At 40.8% G+C, this 22,237-nt stretch overlaps 1 pseudogene; it reads left to right on the forward strand.

The window, feature by feature from the left end:
• The first annotated feature begins 1,794 nt into the window (after window positions 1-1,794).
• On the forward strand, window positions 1,795-12,740 carry LOC148578339 (uncharacterized; annotated as a pseudogene).
• Window positions 12,741-22,237: the final 9,497 nt, after the last annotated feature.

Below are 22,237 nucleotides of genomic sequence, written 5' to 3' on the forward strand. Positions count from 1 at the left end.
CTGGATTGAACCGTGAGCCGGAATGGCTGTGTATGATATGAATATTGGCTGGTTCTTGACTGAACCGTGAGCCGGATGACTGAGATGGATGTTGATCCATGGATGAGATTGAATGCATGTATATGCTGAATCATTGATAAATGTGAATGTTGCACTTCCACTATCGGAGATAAGAGTTTCCCTGGGAGAAAGCAGTGGCTAGCCACCATGTGCTCCAGGTTGAGACTCGAAGCTCTTTTGACCCTATGTCGTCAGGGTGGCCGGGCACTGTGAAAGCCCCGGATGAGCTCACCCCCATAAATATTCACCAGTGAGGGTGATGGATATGGATCATGATTATGATCAAGTTTATATTGAGTATAACTCGAGTTGGGGAGACACGACAGAGGGACTGTCCAATGGTTAGCTACCAGGACTTGTCGGGTTGGCTCTATTACCGACACATAATATCATCAGCCACTAGGAACAGGCATGCATCATATGCATTTATGTGACATTGTTTGGGTGTGCATATTGTACTTGGTTTGCCTTTGTGACTATTTGAGATTATCTGCTACTTGCTTTACTTGCTGTAACTGTTTGTTTGTGCTTGAACCTCCTATCTGTGTTTGCAACTGGGACTCTGTTGGATTGTGGTGATTGGTTGTTGTTGGATTGTTTGGGCCTAGGGCCGTGGTTGAAATGAGATGGACCGATGGTTGGTTTTGGTTTTGTATTTCTGATTTGGAATAGTATGAAAGGCTATTTTTGGTTTAGCATAGATGAACCTTTTGAAAGGCTTTCGAAATATTGTTTTAAATGAACAGTTTTCTCTTTCCGAAAAGGATTTCAGAATTTCTCTTTTACTGTAAACCGTTATTTTTGAAAAGAGGTTGTTCATACCCTGGTTCGAGCTATCCGACCTGGGATGATTGGAGACAAAGCGACCGACCTCTTCAGGTCAGACTATCCGACCTCTTTGCAAAAGAGGTCGGCCAAATCGACAAGAAGGCCTAAGAAGGCCCAAACAAAGGAACACAGCCCAATCCAAAGGCAGCCCAAGCCTACAGAGAGAAGGGCGGTTCCGTTGAAGATAAGCTGACCTCACCCAAAGATAAGATATGATAGGATAAGATAACTAACTTATCTTATCTAGAAAGGTCACTCTACAACCATTATAAATACACTGGAGTACCCAGGTATAACTCATGCTCTGATTCTACAATAAACCTGCTTAATACCCGTGCTAACTTAAGCATCGAAGTCTCTTGCAGGTACCCCCCACCCTCTGGTGACCAAGGATCAGAAGTGAAGCCAGTCCAACAAGTCGGACACAACAGCTCCGGCCGCCACCAACCAGCCGGACACGTCATCTCCGACCAGTACAGAAGATATCATCCGAGATCGGCCTACAATTTCAGGTAACCCTCGGAACATTGGCGCCGTTGCCGGGGACCTGGAAGTCATCCCATCACCATGGCGGACGACCATGACAACGACCACAACTCAGACCTAGAGGACAGAATGCCGCACAAAAATACGGATGCCACACCAAAGGATACTCCAGAATCTAACAGAGACAAAAACTCATCACATCCGGGAGTAATAGAAGCACTTCAAGATCGCCTAAAGCAACTCGAAAAAGAAAGCCAGTACCAGCAAGAAGTTGGCAAGGATCTACAAAGAGAGGTAAGGCGACGTCGAGAATTGGAAGATAAACTCCTACAACTTGAAGCCGATCTCAAAGCAAAGGCTACCCGGACCACCCCTGAGGACAACTCTCGCAAGGATCAAGATCCATTCACTAGGGGAATCATGAAGACTAAAATCCCTAAAGACTTCAAACTTCCGGATATGACTTTGTATGATGGCACCACAGATCCCAACCATCATCTCAACAACTTCAGAAGTAGAATGTACCTCACCGATGCTTCAGATGCCGTTCGCTGCAAAGCTTTTCCAACGACTCTCACAAAGACAGCAATTAGATGGTTCGACAACCTACCTCCGAAGTCCATCTCAAACTTCGACGACCTGGCCAAAAAGTTCCTGGCCAGATTCTCCATCCAGAAAGACAAGGCTAAGCACGCTCCCAGTCTACTGGGTATCAAGCAAGGAGATCGGGAAAGTCTTCGCAACTACATGGAAAGATTCAACAAAACATGCCTAGACATACAAAGCTTGCCAACAGAGGCTGCCGTCATGAGCCTCATCAACGGCCTACGAGAGGGACCTTTCAGCCAATCTATATCAAAAAAATACCCCACATCTCTAGACGAGGTGCAAGAGCGGGCAGAGAAGTACATCAACATGGAAGAAAATTTCCGACTTGGAGAAGCCTCAAAATCGGGTTTCACCTAACGAGATAAAGAATCCAAGAAGAAGGAAGATCGAACGGGCGAAAAAATCAAAAAGTATCATAATTACACCCCTCTTCGGGTGTCCCTTGTGGATATTTACAAAGAAGTCTGTAACACAGAAAAGATACCCCCAGCTCGACCACTCAAAGGCAAAAGAGGAGGAGGAAATCGGAACGAATACTGTGAATATCATCGGGTCCTAGGGCATTCCACCAACGAATGCTTCGACTTAAAAAACATCATAGAAAAATTAGTAAGAGAAGGAAAACTAAATCGGTATCTGGCCACCCGAGATGATGAGCAAAGAAAAAGACAAAGAGATGAAGATGTCAGACGAGCTGAGCGATCACCTCGTACGCCAGAAAGGCATGTCCATATGATACATGGAGGATTCGCAGGAGGAGGAATCTCCAAATCATCCCACGAAAGATACCTCAAAGAAGTATATCATGTCGAAGGAAATGAGGAAGCATCCGACATCCCTGCGATCACGTTCACTAAAGAAGATGCATCCGGTATCATCTCAGGACACGACGATCCCATGGTCATCACCATCATACTAGCAAACGCCAATCTCCACCGCACATTAATAGACCAAGGGAGTTCTGCCGACATCTTATTCAAAATAGCCTTCGACAAACTCGGCTTAGAAGAAAAGGAGCTTAGAGCATACCCGAACAGCCTGTTCGGACTGGGAGATACCCCAGTACAACCACTGGGATACGTGTCACTACATACAACCTTCGAAAAAGGGAACCAATCCAGAACACTCAAGATAGACTACATTGTGGTCGACGTGAGTTCAGCCTACAATGCCCTAATAGGTCAGACAACACTAAATCAACTCGGCGCAATAGTCTCAACTCCACATCTATGCATGAAATTTCCAACTACAGAGGGGATAGTCATAATAAAAGCAGATCAAAAGATGGCACGCCGCTGTTATAACGAAAGTCTAAACCTCAGAGGCAGAGGAGAATAGTTCCATACAATTGAGCTTGGTGGAGTCCAGAGACGAGAAGAACTCCGTCCACAGCCCGAAGGTGAAATAGAGAAAGTTCAGATCGGAGATACCTCGGATAAAATGACTAATATTGGCACGATCCTGAAAGGAGATGGAAAGGAATTACTAGTACAGTTCTTGCGAGATAATATCGATCTCTTTGCATGGAAAGATGCAGACATGCCAGGCATAGACCCCAAGCTAATGTGTCACAAGTTGGCGGTCTATCCAGGATCACGGCCGGTACAGCAGAGACAAAGAAAACTTGGGCCAGAGCGATCCCAAGCTGTGGAAGAACAGGTACAAGCACTACTGGAGGCAGGATTCATAAGAGAAGTCAAGTACCCATTATGGCTAGCTAACGTCGTCTTGGTGAAAAAATCAAATGGGAAGTGGCGAATGTGCACCAACTACACCGACCTCAACAAAGCCTACCCAAAAGATCCTTACCCACTCCCAAGTATCGACGCTTTGGTAGATGCTTCCTCCGGATATAGATACCTCTCGTTTATGGATGTATATTCCGGATACAACCAAATCCCCATGTATCCACCAGATCAAGAAAAGACCTCATTTTTGACGCCAAAAGCAAATTACTGCTACATTGTGATGCCTTTCGGTCTCAAGAATGCGGGAGCTACTTATCAAAGGATAATGAATAAAGTCTTCTCAGATCATATCAAAAAAATCATGGAAGTCTATGTGGATGACATGTTGATAAAGACACAAAGCGAAGAGACATTATTGTCTGACCTGGCTCAAGTGTTCGACACTATAAGAAAGCACAACATGCGACTCAATCCCGCAAAATGCACCTTTGCAGTAAAAGCGGGCAAATTCTTAGGTTTCATGCTCACACAAAGAGGAATTGAAGCAAATCCAGACAAATGCCAGGCCATACTCAACATGAAGAGCCAACTTGTGTCAGAGAGGTACAACAACTCAATGGGAGATTGGCAGCCTTATCCAGATTCTTAGTGGGATCAGCGATAAGATCTCTCCCCTTCTACGCCACTTTAAGGAAAGGAAAAAATTTCGAATGGACAAAGGAATGATTTCAAAAAATTCCTGGGACAACCACCTATTCTAACTCGACCACGAAAGGAAGAACCACTTACATTGTACCTTGCGGTAGGAAGTCGGGCAGTAGCCTCAGCACTGGTTCGGGAGGACGACAAAGGGCAACAACCTGTATACTTCATTAGTAAAGCGCTACAGGGATCCAAGCTAAACTACCAAAAAATAGAAAAATTTACCTACACTCTCATACTGACATCTCGATGACTTCGCCCGTACTTCCAGGCCAACACCATTAAGGTTCGAACCGACCAGCCCATAAAAGGGATATTGCAGAAAACAGATCTAGCAGGCAGAATTTTACAATGGGCAGTCGAGTTGTCTGAGTTCGACCTCCAATATGAAGCTCGGACAGCCATCAAATCATAGTACTTGGCTGACTTCATTGCGGAATTCACAGATACCCTGGAAACCCCCACAGAATGGAATCTCTACGTGGACGGTTCCTCGAATAAGACCGGAAGCGGCGCAGGTGTGATAATAGAAAGCAACCAAAGAACCCAAGTTGAGCTTTCCCTCAAATTTGGGTTCCCGGCCTCAAACAACCAGGCGGAATGTGAGGCGTTACTAGCTGGTTTGAAGCTGGCTAAGGAGGTTAGAGCTCAAAAACTCAACATCTTCAGCGATTCACAAGTAATCACCTCACAAATAACAGGGAGCTACCAAGCCAAAGATCCTACCATGAAAAAGTATTTGGATAAAACCAAGGAACAGCTCAGACAGCTCGGGGAATATAAGATCTGTCACATACCCGCGAACAAAATGCCCGAGCTGACGCACTCTCGAAACTAGCTAGCACCAAACCAGGGGAAACAATAGAAGCCTCATCCAGGAAATGCTACAGAACCCGTCAATCTCGGAAGAGGAAAAGTCCTAGCCATAACAAGTCAGGACCAAGGATTGATGACTCCCATAATTAACTATCTCAAAGCAGAATCACTCCCCACAGATGAAAATGAGGCAAAGAGGTTAAAGCGGGAGGCTCAGTATTACACTATCATAAACAACACCCTATATAAGAGAGGGATCTCAATACCGTTGTTAAAATGTGTGCCGACCTCTAACACAAGGGAAGTTTTAGAGGAAGTACACAGCGGCATTTGTGGTAATCATCTCGGAGCACAAGCTCTCACCAAAAAGGTACTCCAGGCGAGATTTTACTGGCCAACTCTACAAAAAGAAGCTACAGAGTTTGTAAAGACATGTCCCTCATGCCAGAAACATGCCAACTTCCACATTGCCCCGCCAGAAGAACTCATCAGCGTAACTTCACCTTGGCCATTCGCAAAATGGGGACTCGACCTTCTCGGACCCTTTCCTCAGGGATCGGGACAAGTCAAATTCCTCATTGTTGGGATAGACTATTTTACAAAGTGGATCGAGACAGAGCCCCTAGCAAACGCCAATGCTCAAAGAAGCCGGAAATTCTTATATAGAAATATTGTCACAAAGTTCGGAGTCCTGCATTCCATCACCACAGACAATGGCACTCAATTCACAGATGCAAGTTTCAGAAAACTAGCTGGCGACTTAAACATAAAACACCAGTTCACCTCCGTCGAATATCCTCAAGCCAATGGACAGGCCGAAGCTACCAACAAAGTCATATTGGCTGGACTGAAGCGGAGACTGCAAGAAGCAAAGGGAGCTTGGGCCGAAGAACTCCCACAAGTCCTATGGGCATATCGAACAACACCACATTCTACCACAAACGAATCACCATTTCGATTAGCGTACGGAGTGGAGGCAATGATCCCAGTAGAGGTCGAAGAAGGGTCCCCTAGAGTGGTCCACTACAATGAACAAGCCAACTCTCAACTTCAAAGAGAAGAGCTCGACTTACTTCCAGAAGTCCAAGAAAGAGCTCGGATCAGAGAAGAAGCGCTAAAACGCTGAATAGCTTCAAGATATAATCAAAGGGTAGTGCCAAGAAGTTTTGCTGAGAATGATCTCATCCTAATCCGAAATGATATTGGAACAACTCGACCTGGAGAAGGAAAGCTGGCAGCAAACTGGAAAGGACCCTACCGAGTTACAGAAGTACTTGGAAAGGGCTACTACAGACTGTCCGAACTCGATGGATGAGAGCTTCTCAGATCATGGCACGCATGCAACCTAAGAAGGTACTATAGCTAGAAGATCTCGTCATAGGGTGCACTCTTTTTCCTGAAAAGATTTTTTAATGAGGCACCAAGTTGAGATCCAGAAATTATTCGACTGAAAGGGATGAAAAACTCCCGCATGTATATATTTGCATTTCCTTTTGAATAAAATATATTTTAGATATTCTACAAATTCTCAAAACGCATTAATCTGAATAATTCATCGCCCGATTATAAAGCAATAGATCGGCAGAAAGTGAAAAACAGATTCACTGCACGATCACGATGGAAGACCAATAAAGATGAAAACGCGATTCATCTAAAGGTCGACCAAACAAAGACAGAAACCACCTTCTACAAATCGGCAAAGATGAACATAGAATAATGTAAGAAGTTATCGAAAGTGATCCGAAAAAGAACCTGACGAGGTCTTATGGATTGTTAAATAATAACTTAAAGACTGGCCGACGTTAAGAAGTCGGACCAAGTCAACCCAAGTTATCAGCAAATCCCTGGAAAGAGGTCTAGCCAACCCTATAAAAGAGGAATTGCTATAACTTAGAAGAGATCGACCTAACGAAGTCGGTCTCCTACAAACAAGTTATAAAAGTAATCCCTGAAAGAGACCTGACAAAGGTCCAAGAAAGAGGATTACAAAAATAACTTAGAAGAGATCGACCTAACGAAGTCGGTCCCCTACAAACAAGTTATAAAAGTAATCCCTGAAAGAGACCTGACAAAGGTCCAAGAAAGAGGATTACCAAAATAACTTAGAAGAGATCGACCTAATGAAGTCGGTCCCCTACAAACAAGTTATAAAAGTAATCCCTGAAAGAGACCTGACAAAGGTCCAAGAAAGAGGATTACAAAAATAACTTAGAAGAGATCGACCTAACGAAGTCGGTCCCCTACAAACAAGTTATAAAAGTAATCCCTGAAAGATACCTGACAAAGGTCCAAGAAAGAGGATTACAAAAATAACTTAGAAAAGATCGACCTAACGAAGTCGGTCCCCTACAAACAAGTTATAAAAGTAATCCCTGAAAGAGACCTGACAAAGGTCCAAGAAAGAGGATTACAAAAATAACTTAGAAGAGATCGACCTAACGAAGTCAGTCTCCTACAAACAAGTTATAAAAGTAATCCCTGAAAGAGACCTGACAAAGGTCCAAAAAAGAGGATTACAAAAATAACTTGGAAAAGGACGACATAAAGAAGTCGACCTCCTACAAAAAGAGTTATAAAGTAGTCTCTTAAAAAGGCCTAACAAAGGTCCAAGACAGAGGACTGCAAAAGTAACTGGAAAGAGGACCAACGCAAAGAAATCGGCTATGGATCGATAGAGATACAAGCAAGAAGCAAGAAAACCAAGAAACAAGTTGGAACCACCCCTTCACGACCACAAAGGATCCAGCCCAATTCAAAGAGGCCGAAGGCTCCGACATTTTCAAAAAATGCTATGACAAACAAGCATGATATGAAACACAATATTATAAAACTTCGGGGTCAGGATCAAAAGCATAAAAGCTACTTGTTGTTTTTTCAAGATAGAATTTGCTAAACAAGCAACCAAAAGGAATATCAACAGTCAGCAAAATATTCAAACTACAAATAAAGAGTTTCAAAGCCCACAAGCCGGGCCAACTACACAAATATCCAAAGAGAAATCAACAAAGATCGGGAGCCTTCCCGGCAGCATCAGTACGGGGAGAAGGAGGCCGAGTCTGAATGGAGACAGCATCCACAGTTCCATCATCCTGGTTCAGAATCTGGCAATTCGGGTCAGACACAATTGGAGGAACTGAAGAGGCTGACACTTTGGCAGAAGACACAGGGGGAGGTTCAACATCATCATCATCCTGGTCATCAGGGACAATCTTACCATCTCTCACAACATTATCCAGGCTGAAAAGAGTCAGGTCGGCCTCGGGAGCAATAATCCGAACCTGCTCCCTCAAGCTCTCATAGGCAGTAGTTACGCTGCCAACAAGATGACCTTGGAGCTCGGAGTAATCAGCTCGCGCATTCTCCAACTCATTCCTTAGGCGCACCACCTCCCGATAAGATGTCACATAACTGTCCTTATGCCTTAATGCCGTGTCCTCGGCCAACCGCACAGAAGCTGCCAGAGCAAGGGAACTCGCCTTTTCGTTCTCCAGATCCTTCTCCAACTTGGCTACCTTTACCTCAAGCCCTTCCTTCAGGCCCTTCATTCTGTCGAACTCCTATTTAGCCTCCTCCATAAACTCCTTGGTAGCATGGAGAGGAAGATTCTGAGCAGTTCGGTACAGGGCAGCCCCCATATATGCCATTTTAACACTGTTTCGGTTCATAAAATCCAGATGGCGAAGGATTGACACATCATCCATGGGGAGGGTACCGTAGGGACCGATTTGCTGATCTACGAATTCGATTGCATTAAAATCAGGGGCGTCAAGGTTAAAGGCCTCAATTGTTTTCTGTTTCTTGTTGGGAGGAGCACCAGAAGCAATGGCAGAATTCTGTGGAGGATCAGTCAGGCAAACTGGAGGAGTGGGGATCACCTTCCTTGGCCCAGGAGAACTTGGCATGGGCGGCTTCACAGGAATTTGAGAAGATCCCTCTCCGGCCGCCTTGGCCGAGATGTTTTGAGCAGCAGCAGCCTTCTTCGCCTTCTTGTAGGCCTTCATGGAATCATTGTTTTTCGACATCTCTGAAAATACAGAATCAACCATAAATGACGAGTTACAACATAGGAGAAGAAAAGCTCAGAAACAAGTAAAAAAACAAGTCAGACAGTACCCAAAGCAGTTCGAACCAAAGATGGATCACTCAAGAATCTTTTTGTATCCAGATAGGGTGGTTTCCCCTACAAATCTTCAAGAACAACTACAAAAGCCCGCTCAACCTCATTAAGCATCTCCCATGTATAACGTGGCACTCTCACATTCTTTTACCACTCTAGAGGAAAAGCAGGCTCGTCATTCTCATCAAGAAAAAAGGGGCGGACCCCCTCAACAGCACGGACTCAGAAGAAATAATTCTTAAAATCTTTAAAGGACTCATCATACATGGAAAAAACTTTATGCCCCTGGGCTGATCTGAAAGAAGCCCAGGAAGCTTTCTTTTTGGAAGAACCTCCGGGCTTGGCCGAGACAAAAAAATAGAGGAAAAGAGTTTCAGAAGGCGTTACGCCTAACTCTTGGCAAAGCAGTTGAAATATTTTGATAAAACCCCAGGAATTCGGATGAAACTGGGATGGAGCAATATTACATGACCACAACAAGTCGGTCTCGAAAGCAGTAAAAGGAAAAGTAACGTCCAACTGGCTGAAGAAATATTCATAGGCGTAGAAGAAGGGACGTTCCCCCTCGACGAAAGTAGGAAAACAAGTCCTCTCATGAGAGTCAGGAGCTACAAGCTCATAATCCCTCTCCCGAGCACTGCTACCACAAATCCTATGATGTTTCCTCAGCTCCACACAAAATTCAGCATCCACGACAGAGACACACATTAAGACAAGGGAGTCCAGCCAATCGGACATCCCCTCGGGAACTTTGGAAGACACCTCTACAATGTTATTGCGAGAAGACATGACGCCGACTAATCCTACAAATAAGAAAAGAAGATTGGATTACTAAAAAACATCTCAGAAAAGGGGCAAAACAACTTGACTAAAACGACACAGGAGAACAAGCAGAAAAGGAAAACCCCAAGACTCAAACCAAAGTCCTGGGGCATCCTTTGGAGGCAGAAACAAAGCCTACGTCCCAGCATTCATCAAACAAGAAAAGAAAGGTTTCAAATGAAACAAAGGAAGTAAAAACACAAAAGTCATCCAAGCCACTATCTTTCTACAGTATATCAGCAAAAAGCATCACCAACATCAGACAGGCCAAGCAGAAATTGTCAAAGACACAAACCTTTTTTCAGAATCAAACAAAATCATCATTCCAAAAACCATCATCAAAAACACAAACAGAAATGACGGCAACATGCAAAAAATCCTAAAAAGCATCGAGCAACAGGGAAGGCAAAAAAACTCACACAAACGGCGAAGAAATTCCAGAACACGCAACAATCAGGCACGCCAAAAAAGCAGAAAAGATCCAAACTTTCTCAAAATCAGACATAAAAAATGACAGAGGAAGAAAAATCGAACCTGGAAAATAGAAGAAAACCTCAAAAGAAAGCTGAAGAGCAGAAACGACAGAGCTACCCTGCGAAACGAAAAAATTCGAAGAACGGAAAGAGAAATCCAGAATCACCCTTCTTCCACGAAAGCAGTGGCAGAGCAGGTGTCGCAGGAAAGAACTATGAACTCTAGGCAAGAAACAGAAAGCGAGAGAGTAAAGAGAGAAGTTACGAAGAAAAATGAAGAACATAAACTGTTTCTGATGGCAAAATTCAAACCAAAGGAAATGGGGCATTTGAAGTCAATTAATGAGGGCATTAAACCCTCGCACGTTCCCAAAGCGCTGATATAAAAGCGCGCGCTTTTAAAGGAAAACGTTCCACATTCAAAAAAGGCTCTACAAAGAAAGGAATCGACAAAATGCTTGAGTTCAGCTTCACTAGAAGGACCGAAGTCAAAGACTCGACCTCAACAAAAAGACCGAGCTCAAGCAGGGGCACTGTTCATACCCTGGATCGAGCTATCCGACCTGGGATGATTGGAGACAAAGTGACCGACCTCTTCAGGTCAGACTATCCGACCTCTTTACAAAAGAGGTCGGCCAAATCGACAGGAAGGCCCAAACAAAGGAACACAGCCCAATCCAAAGGCAGCCTAAGCCTACAGAGAGAAGGGCGGTACCGTTGAAGATAAGCTGACCTCACCCAAAGATAAGATAAGATAGGATAAGATAACTAACTTATCTTATCTAGAAAGGTCGCTCTACAACCATTATAAATACACTGGAGCACCCAGGTATAACTCATACTCTGATTCTACAATAAACCTGCTTAATACCCATGCTAACTTAAGCATCGGAGTCTCTTGCAGGTACCCCCCACCCTCCGGTGACCAAGGATCAGAAGTGAAGCCAGTCCAACAAGTCAGACACAACAGCTCCGACCGCCACCAGCCAGCCGGACACGTCATCTCTGACCAGTACAGAAGATCTCATCCGAGATCGGCCTACAGTTTCAGGTAACCCTCGGAACAGAGGCATAATTCAGTTATTAATCACTGGTACGGTTTATCTTCACGTATCCTATTACAGTAATTCCCAAAAACCCTCTACTGAGAACCTTTTCGAGGATGATGTTCTCACCCCCCCTACATTTTTACCCTTTCAGGATATGGGCGCAGAAGTCACGAAAAGTTTATTTAGTTGTTGTTGAGATGCTCTGTATTGCTTTAGATTATTTATTGTACTCTCGCCTGTATCTTGATATATTCTGTAAGAGGGTTAGGGATTGTATTGGTTAATGCTTGTAATATGATATATATATATATATATATATGGATATATATATATGGATGTATCCTTTATGAGTTTTTGTAAGTTGTATGGTATCTATGGATGTATATTATCGAACGAAAGTATTTTTGGGAGCGATATTGCGGTTTAAAGTTTTAAACAGGCTCATATTTTAGTATTAAATAATATAAAAGTCGTCGTATTGTCTGAGCTATCAGAGTCGCGCAGCCGGAAGCGTGAGCTTTGGTAGTTAGGGTGTTACATTATGGTATCAGAGCGGTCTTTCCTGTAGAGCCTGAGGAATGGACCGACTATGCTTCAGTTGCATACTCTGGGCGTTTGTCATGTACTAGATCTTGTCGAATGACGAGAATTAGAGCTTTATGCACATGAGGTCTATTGATTAACGCCGTTAGTCTCGAGTTGCATGATTCCTGATATTAAGTTTGGCCGGCTTAATACTAGTGAATTATGTATATGAGAGTACTAATGGGTTATCATAGATGATATATGAGTTTTGAGAAAAGCAAATCGTGGGTTTTGGGAACGTTAGAAACTATTTCTCGATGCTATTCAGTTGTGTGTCTTGAATTTTGTTCGAGTCGACCTGTTATTTCATATCCTAACATGAAGTTCTTGTTTGCTAATTTTCTTGAGAAGTAGTTTGATTTTGCAACTCTATTCCTCTATTCATATGCATTCTTGTTGATCTTAATTGCATATGTTTGTTTGCAGTCCTTGTTACATCTATCTTCCTATGTTTGAGTTCTTCTTGATTCACGTGTTCTTTGACATAGCTTTGAACTTGTCTTGATGCGCTGTGCCTTTTAACTCCTGATTCCGAGTCCATTATTAGAGAAATTGTTGATTCAGTTTTCTCTTATTTGACAGTGATCGCAGCCAATTATGAGATTTTATAAATTGCTGTTGATTAGATATATACTTTTATATATATGAAACTTTGAGATTACTTATACAGTTTAACAACTATTTCTTTCTAATACCTCGCCTGTACTTTTACTGGTTTACGGAATTGCACTTACTTTTAAAGTAAATTGACTTTCTAGTAGTTTTACTATAGTTCCAATGCACATCTTCAATTGATTATATATTTGGGGTATTTTTCAAAATTCTAGAAAGAAAGGGGATTTCTTGCTTTTATCCCGGTTGAGTTTCGTTGGATAAACTTTACTTAATTCATTTTGACTTGAGTTTGATTTAGCATACTACATGGTTTATGCCATTGTTGTTCTTTTAAAAATGTTGGACTCATGGTTCTTTTTCTTATGAGAGAACTCGTTCCTTCTTAAGCTTATCATCTCTATGAATGTCATACGTGATTCTGTTTGTAACTATACATCTACCTTTTGGGAGCACTACAATCAATCTTAGCTTTCCTTTCTTTGGTGAATCTCGTTCTTATATGAGTCAGTTTGATTCGTTTCAAAATAGTGCATCGTTTATCCTCTCATTGTCTTTACAAGAGTTTTTAGTCAAAGATTTATCCTTGCGAAATTACTAATGACTGGGTTGTATTTCCCATGACTTTTGTATTCTTTTAAATCAATTGAAAGCTTGTTTGATGTCTCATGCCTAGTAGATCTTGTTTGAACCATATTGGTTTAAGATCCTTTCTTGCATGGCTTGACTCCTTTTTAGTACATCTTAAACTTCTTGAATGTTCTTCTGAGATGCTGATTTCAAGAACACTTTTGGAGTCTTGTTTTGAACTTTTTAAAGAAGTTTTGAATTCTCTTTGGAAGAATACTAATTTATTTTCTGTTTTTTATTGAGATTGAAACCATTGCTCAATTTTGACGAAGTTAATTTAAAGTTGGCATACGCTGTTTTAAATGAAGTTTTGGAAAGCTTCCTTGTTTAGTGGAAATTGGTTCGTTTGTAAAGCACCACTTATTTCCTTTACCAAATTGTAATCAAATTTTTACTTTGGAGTTTCTTTTCTAAGAAGAATTTAACTTCCTCTTTCGTACTTGCTATAAATGTTATACACGCTTGTTTGAATATAAAATTTTGAGAATTTTGAACAAGCATTTGATTACTTCTGAGTTTTTATGAACTGCTTTTGGTTAGGTTGTGCACCTAACTATCCGTCTAAAATATTTGAGGAAATATTTTAGCTCTTAGCCAAACTTGTGTGCATTTTGTTTTTAAAAATCTACATGATCTACTTCAACATGAAATTGTATTGAAGTAAAGCCACATTTATGCTTTTGCTACTCTCTTGAAGAATGTTGCTCAACTTTTCTTCTAGACTGCAAAGTGGTTTTTTCGCAAGTTTTTGACTTTTTCATGAACAATGTATTCGAAAGTATTTGTAATCGTGCTCTTGAGTTCTGAGAGCTTTGTCTTGGGTTTGATATTCTTTTCTGTAAACCTTCTACTTCTTCGACTCAACTTGAATTTGTTTCGAACTAAGGCGCTGGTTCTCTTCTTATTGGTCCTATTGAATTTCTTGGATCCAAGGGTTATCTTTGGAGTTGTCAATCGATTTATTTCTAGCAAACTTCTTTGCTTGAACATCCTTATTTATCTGGAATTGGATACATTCCCTCAAATCTATGAGTAGTACCCTTGATAATTGTTTCTCCGTTCTAGATCTTGTATCCTTCTGAGTAGACTCGAGAATTGTTTTGATATCACGTGCGACTTGTAGACGTAGTAACGCGATGTGTTAGTTCTTTAAGACGTGATATGTGTATATGGAAGTTGAAGCGGTAGGTGTACAACGTTAAGAGTTGTGGGTGTTCTGTTCCTTGCGAACGGGTTTGCGGTTGTTAGGCTTATGATTGGCTATGAGGTTGTAAAATGATTGGTGGAGTTGGGAAATTGAAGTTCTGAAGTGGGAACGAGAATTGTCAGCGAATGTTATGCTGCTGTTTAAATACCAACATGCTTTGCAGCCTTTTACCACACTAATTACCACTTTGCTTTGTGAACGCCTATCTTGATTTGCACCCTATTTTGGCACCTCAAGTTTTTGTAAAGCTTTGAGATCATATGACCTTGTGCATTGAGCCTATCTTGTAACGTTTGCTTTGCAATCACACTCCTACCTTTGTATCGTTATGCATACGACCATCCAAGTACTTGAAAAACCATATATATGTTTATATTTTGAGATATTTTTGCTTCTTCCTTAAATGTGTTCAAGGGTGAAATGTTATGAAAATTCTTTCGTTTTGTATCAATTTTCGAGGACGAAAATTTTTGTAAGGTGGGTAGAATGTAAGACCCAGAACCTTTGAAAAGTCTTTTTATGATCAAGTCTCAAATCATATAATTATTTATAGCCTTAATTTCAGAAATTATTTTATTAAAGATAATTAAGGCAAGTTTTGATTTATTGAATTTGAGATAAGTTATGATTATTATCCAATTTTATAATTATTGAATTATTTTCTATATTTAAACCACAAAGTTGATGGTTGTGAAATAATAAGGATTTTTATATGATTTTGGACTAAATAATTAATATTTTAGAATATTGATACTACTGTTTTGAGAAAATAAAGGATTTAATTATACTATTTCTAATTATTTAATTTATACAATTTATTGAAAATAATTTGTGAAATTGATGAGCAAATAGTATTTTCTATATATAAATAGTGTTGAATTTAATTTGTGTTTCAATTACTATATTGTCCACAATTTTATCGGAAATTACCATAATGCCCTTAACCCTAAGTTTCAAAATAAAACCCTAGCTCCCTCAAACCCAAGCAGCCGCAGCTGCTGCCCTTCTCTACCCTAAACATAAACACTCAGCCATATGAAGAATGAAGGAAACAGAATTTGAGAGAGAAGAGGCAGAGAAGGGGGGATCGGAAACACGACCCCCACCCATGAAACATTGTTGGCCGAACGAAGGAGAGGGGAGGTGAGGAAGCGCGGCGCCGGCAGGTGTCACTGCCGCCGCGCCGTCGTGTTGCATCAGGGAGGGCGAGTGAGCGAGTAAACAGACATGAGAGAGAGAGAGAGGATCGCGTCGCCACGGTCGTCCAGGAGAAGCGCCGGAGAAGCTGCTACGCGGCCCAGAATCCGCGTTCAACTCGTCGCCGTTCGGCCCAGCCATGAGCTGCTGTCGGAATCGTGCGAGGAGGAGCGCGACCCACCGTGCGGAGCTGGCCGCCGTGTGCTGTCGCCGTCGCCTCAAACTGCCGCCGCCATCCCTGTGCCGCCACTGCTGGAGATCCGCCCGATCTGGTTTGAAGGAAAGAAAGAGGTTCAGGCCGCCGTTGCTACTTGCGTTGTGAGCTTTTGCACCAGCCACCACCGCAGGTGTCGCTGTCGGAGAAGGCAGTTGCATCTCTGTGATTCTGGCCGTCGGGAGTGGTTCTGTGACTTCCGGAATCGCCGCCGGAGCTCCGGGCTGAGCTTCTGCCACATGAGACCCTGCTGATGTCGCCAGAAAAGTTTGCCGGTAAGGGTTTTAATTGAGGTTTCTGCCTTTTTAGATTTTGAGAAGGTTTTAATGCTGCACGGTTTTTATAGTTGATCCACCGAAGCTTTTGGCCGCCGCCGGAGCTGTTGCCGGGCCGGTTCAAAATCGTAGCTGCCCCATTGTTATTCGGTAAGAAATTGTTTCGAAAAGCCTCACGTTAGTATTCGTTTGTGTTTGGTTAATGAATGAGTTTTGCGTAACGTGGGGTCGAGTCCTGATTATTATATGTTGCAATTAGTGTTGCTATGGTTATTGCGAAAGTGGCTGGGAGCTGAAGTTTTGGTTGCCGTCAGTTCGGGTTGAGGCGGAAAGGACTCTGAGACGTTTGAATTATGGAATTTGCGTTTTGAGGTAGGGGCGCTTTCCAAAAACCATATTCTTATATATTGGAATTATTACATATGGATACTGATGTGAGAGAATGTGTATTTGGTGATTGTATCGGCCTTATGTATGGCTTGATTTGCCTTGGTTGATTATGAACGTCTGTTGGTTGAATTGTTGTGTGGTTTTGTGAAACGAAATGCTTTTCAAGTTGATTCTTTTAAAGCTTTGAGATCGAGTTTAATCCGTTGAGAATTGAATTGAGTTAATTTTATTGAGAATGTGAAAAATAGAATCCACTCTTGAATTCAGCCTGGCTTGCTTTAAATGATCTGGTTTTTGATGAATGATTGTTACTGAACCGTTTCTTTGAAACTTTAGAAATGAGTTTATTCGGCTGATAATGATTTGATTTTTGAAACGGTTTTCTTGAAATATGGTATTGAGATTAACTGTTGGATTTTGGCTTGCCTTTGAATTGATTTTGGATTCTGGGCTGTTGGAAAAAATTGTGGAATGATTTTGTTGGGACCCAGACCGGGTGGCAAAGTCCAAGTTTTAGGGGAGATGCTGCCGAAATTTCTATAAAATCCGAGCCTTTATTGAAATGTTGTCTGGGAAAAAATGATGAGCTGAAGGCTTCTACTATTTTAGTTGAAATATCAAGAAAATGATGATTCATGCTTTTGAAATGAATTATTAAAGAGGAAATTGTGATTTAGTCTTGCTTCTTAAGAAAGGCATTGTATCTTTTTCAGGAGAAAGTTATTTAGATGAAACTTATGTTTTAAAGCTGTTTTAAATGTGACAAGGGCAATGCCTTTGAAATTGACTTGAGGGTTTCAATTAGAGGAGTTTCAATGATGTTGAAAGAACCTAAATGTCTATTGACAAGTTTCATTTTGAAATGTTTTGGGAAAGGTTTTAAGTACTCTTTGAACTCTGAATTCTTGCAAGACTAAAACAATTTTGAACAGTTGAAACGTTCTAGAATTTATCATGGGGGTTGAAGTTGGTTTTGCCTAAGTAAAGGAAACGGCTTGAAAGAAGTAAATGATTACGTGACTCAGTTTGGCTTAGATCCTATTTTATTACTCAAATCGGAAAGCCAAGGTTTTAATGATTTTAAATGAATTTGGCGAAATGAGTTATGCTATTCTCCCCTAAGGACTTGGGATCTTGCCGAGAAACTTTGTTATAAAATCCCATTGTTGGATGGATGATTTTGAATGTTTCAAAATGAATCTTTAACTTTCCATGGTTATGGAAGTTTTGAAAAGAGGATGCCGAGAGTGGCATGGTTTTAAAAGGGGAATTTACCTTGAGTAAAAGTGGCTTATGAACCTGAGACGATTTGAGAAATGAGATCTTTAAAGCCAAGGCTGAAAAGAGTTGATACTTGATTTCAAAGTGAAATGATTTGGAAAAAAGTGATTTATGGCTTAAATGCCGATTTTATGAATTGATGATGTTGAATGTGGAAGTGCTGTTTTGTTGTGAGCCGGAATGGCTGTGTATGATTATAAATATTGGTTGGTTCTGGATTGAACCGTGAGCCAGAATGGCTGTGTATGATATGAATATTGGCTGGTTTTGGACTGAACCGTGAGCCGAATGGCTGAGATGGATGTTGATCCATGGATGAGATTGAATGCATGTATATGCTGAATCATTGATAAATGTGAATGTTGCACTTCCACTATCGGAGATAAGAGTTTCCCTGGGAGAAAGCAGTGGCTAGTCACCACGTGCTCCAGGTTGAGACTCGAAGCTCTTTTGACCCTATGTCGTCAGGGTGGCCGGGCACTGTGAAAGCCCCAGATGAGCTCACCCCCATAAATATTCACCAGTGAGGGTGATGGATATGGATCATGATTATGATCAAGTTTATATTGAGTATAACTCGAGTTGGGGAGACACGACAGAGGGATAGTCCAATGGTTAGCTACTAGGACTTGTCGGGTTGGCTCTATAACCGACAGATGATATCATCAGCCACTAGGAACAGGCATGCATCATATGCATTTATGTGACATTGTTTGGGTGTGCGTATTGTACTTGGTTTACCTTTGTGACTATTTGAGATTATCTGCTACTTGCTTTACTTGCTGTAACTGTTTGTTTGTGCTTGAACTTCCTATCTGTGTTTGCAACTGGGACTCTGTTGGATTGTGGTGATTGGTTGATGTTGGATTGTTTGGGCCTAGGGCCGTGGTTGAAATGAGATGGACCGATGGTTGGTTTCGGTTTTGTGTTTCTGATTTGAAATAGTATGAAAGGCTATTTTTGGTTTAGCATAGATGAACCTTTTGAAAGACTTTCGAAATATTGTTTTAAATGAACAGTTTCCTCTTTCAGAAAAGGATTTCAGATTTTCTCTTTTACTGTAAACCGTTATTTTCGAAAAGAGGCATAAGTCAGTTATTAATCACTGGTACGGTTTATCTTCACGTATCCTGTTATAGTAATTCCCAAAAACCCTCTACTGAGAACCCTTTCGAGGATGATGTTCTCACCCCCCTTACATTTTTCCCCTTTCAGGATATGGGCGCAGAAGTCACGAAGAGTTTATTTAGTTGTTGTTGAGATGCTCTGTATTGCTTTAGATTATTTATTGTACCCTCGCCTGTATCTTGATATATTCTGTAAGAGGGTTAGGGATTGTATTGGTTAATGCTTGTAATATGATATATATATATGGATGTATCCTTTATGAATTTTTGTAAGTTGTATGGTATCTATGGATGTATGTTATCGAACGAAAGTATTTTTGGAGCGATATTGCGGTTTAAAGTTTTAAACAGGTTCATATTTTAGTATTAAATAATATAAAAGTCGTCGTAATGTTCGAGCTATCAGAGTCGCGCAGCCGAAAGCGTGAGTTTTGGTAGTTAGGGTGTTACAGATGTGGATGGAAAAGGGACGGGTTTTCTTCTTTTTTTTTTCTTTTTTTTTTCAAAACGACGTCGTTTCAAGGTTCCGATGAACGGAAAGCATCATAGGGACTAGTATGAGTCTCGAAGTACAAATTCAAGGACGAAATTGGATAACTATTAATTTTAAGGACTACTTTAAGACTCGACTGCAACTTTAGAAACTACTTTAAGACTTAACTCGTAAAATAAAGTAAAAATAGTATCGTATAGTATCTCATCATCATCATCGATTTATTTTTTTAAAATTAAGTAATAATAATAACAATAAATCTTTCATCAAGATAATAAATGTTATAATAAAATAAACATTAAAAAACTAAGTTTAAAATGAAAAATGTACCTATCAGATTTCTCTTATATTACCTGTTATATTACCATTACCGTTATAGGTTATATTAAAGTTAATAAAAAAAAACTCAATATAAAATTATCTTATCTTATATATGTTGTAATAATTGTTTATATTACTTTATATTTATTAATTACTATTAAAATAATCAACTTATATTAAATATAATGAATGTCTAACTATAGAGATATTTGCATATATATATATATATATATATATATATATATATATATATATATATATATATATATATATATATATATCCAATGAACTAGCGGCAATAATGGATGGAGCTGTGGTAATATAGGTGGTTGTGGATGTGATGGACGTGGTGGGGGGTGAGGTGAACTATGGAGTAAAGAAGGAGAAGGGAAGGATGATGATGAAGGGTATTTTAGTCCAAGAATTAAGAAAATGATGATTTTATAACGTTTTATAACATTGAGGATGATATTAATAAAAAAGTCGGAAACAATTTTAATTTTGACCTAAGATGTTAAGGACGAAAAAAGTGTTTAATTCTTATTAGAATTTTCATTAAGATATAACTAGGATTAACTTTTGACGAGTGTTAGGGGCCAACAAGTTTTGTAATTTGAGCCATCAATTAGCCATTATTAGTATTTTTAATGCTGAGATCTCATCCAATGGTGTGAAATTACTCACTTTTCTTTTGCTGATTAAGTTCTGGCCAGATTTTAATAAAAATACTGGTCCCCTAGACTTTCTTTTAACTTTTTATTTTGTGATAATGTCGACTAATTGTATATATAGCATCAAAAAATAAATATAACCAATTCTCATTTGTTGCATGTGGATAACTTTGAATATTTATTTATTTGTTTATGCAGTTGACCCTAAATTTTGATTATTGGCTCGTGACTTTTGTTCTGTTTCCAACTTACTCCATCCCATCAAGACTCGGTGGCCTTCAACCCATAGTTGAAAAAACTAGACCGACTCAAATGGTCAGATCAAAAAGCCGACAATCCAACCTTTAGGCTGGTCCAAACAGTGCAATGACCGGACAAAAAATAAAAACTATTGGAACCAGTTTGACCCGGCTGGGCTTTAAGAAAACTAAACCGGAGGGTTTGAGAAACCCGAACTGGTTAAGAATTTTTTTTTCTTCTAAAATCTGCGCCCCCAAACGAGGTTGTTTGACGTCTTTAATATTAATAAAAAAGAACCCTAGTTCTAAAGCTGCCTACCTCTCTCCCTCTCTCTCTCTCTCTCTCTCTATCTCTCTCACTCTCAGCTCACCTCGATTCACCGTCACCACCTAACGTTTGCCGCGCTCTCACCGGATCCTCCGCGATGTCTGCTCGCGTCTCACCTCTCCACCATTTGTGCTCGGCTGCTCGCGTCTCGCGGCGCCTCCCTTCGGCAGTGAGTGCTCGAGCTGCATTTTGGCTGCTCATCGTCCGTGGTTGTTCCTGCTTTTACTGCAGCACCCCTAGTTGTCTCTACTCGATTCTGCCTCTCAGTCTCACTCTAGTCTCGTCTCAGTCACACTGCCGGCGTCTCATTATTTGTCAGTCTCGTCGCTGTCATCTCAACGTCTCGCGGCCTTCCCTGGTATCCTCGTCGCCGGCAACAGAAGCAACTAGTGGTGTTGTCGCTTTCTTCGTCGCCTTCCATGTGGTCGTCGTCGCTCGTCGTTTTCTGGTTTCGGATCCTTGCCCTCTCCGAGTCACCGTGGACCGTGGACTGTTGGTGAGTTCCTGCATCATCGCTTACCTTGTTCTCTCTTTTCCAGATTTTTCTTCTCCCTGTATTTTTCCATGTTGCTGAATTGCTAATTAATTAATTTTTCTTGTTGATCTAAATGTGGCTGTAAATCGTGACTGAACTAGGATTTGTTGAATTTGTTGCTGCAAGTTGAATTTGTTGCTGAAAATATCACTGAGTTAATTTTTTGTTGATGAAAATCATCACTGAGTTGAGTTTGTTGCTTATTATCATCACTAAAAGTTGATTTTTTTGCTGTCATGCTGAAATAATTGCTTAGCAAATTTTTTTGTTTACTGTAAATCATCTTTGGAGTTAAACTTTTTGTTGCTGAAAATTATTGATGCACGGAAACTTGTCCTTTAACAAATCTCCCTCGGCAAGTATACCGAATTGTCGTCAAGTAAAAACTCACAATAGAGTGAGGTCGAATCCCACAGGGATTGATTGGTCAAGCAACTTTAATTGGAAGAATGTTCTAGTTGAGCTAAGTAGAAATTGGGTTG

Source organism: Arachis ipaensis, chromosome B1, assembly GCF_059453495.1.
Source record: "Arachis ipaensis isolate K30076 ecotype BB chromosome B1, ASM5945349v1, whole genome shotgun sequence".
In the NCBI taxonomy this organism is placed as follows: domain Eukaryota; kingdom Viridiplantae; phylum Streptophyta; class Magnoliopsida; order Fabales; family Fabaceae; genus Arachis; species Arachis ipaensis.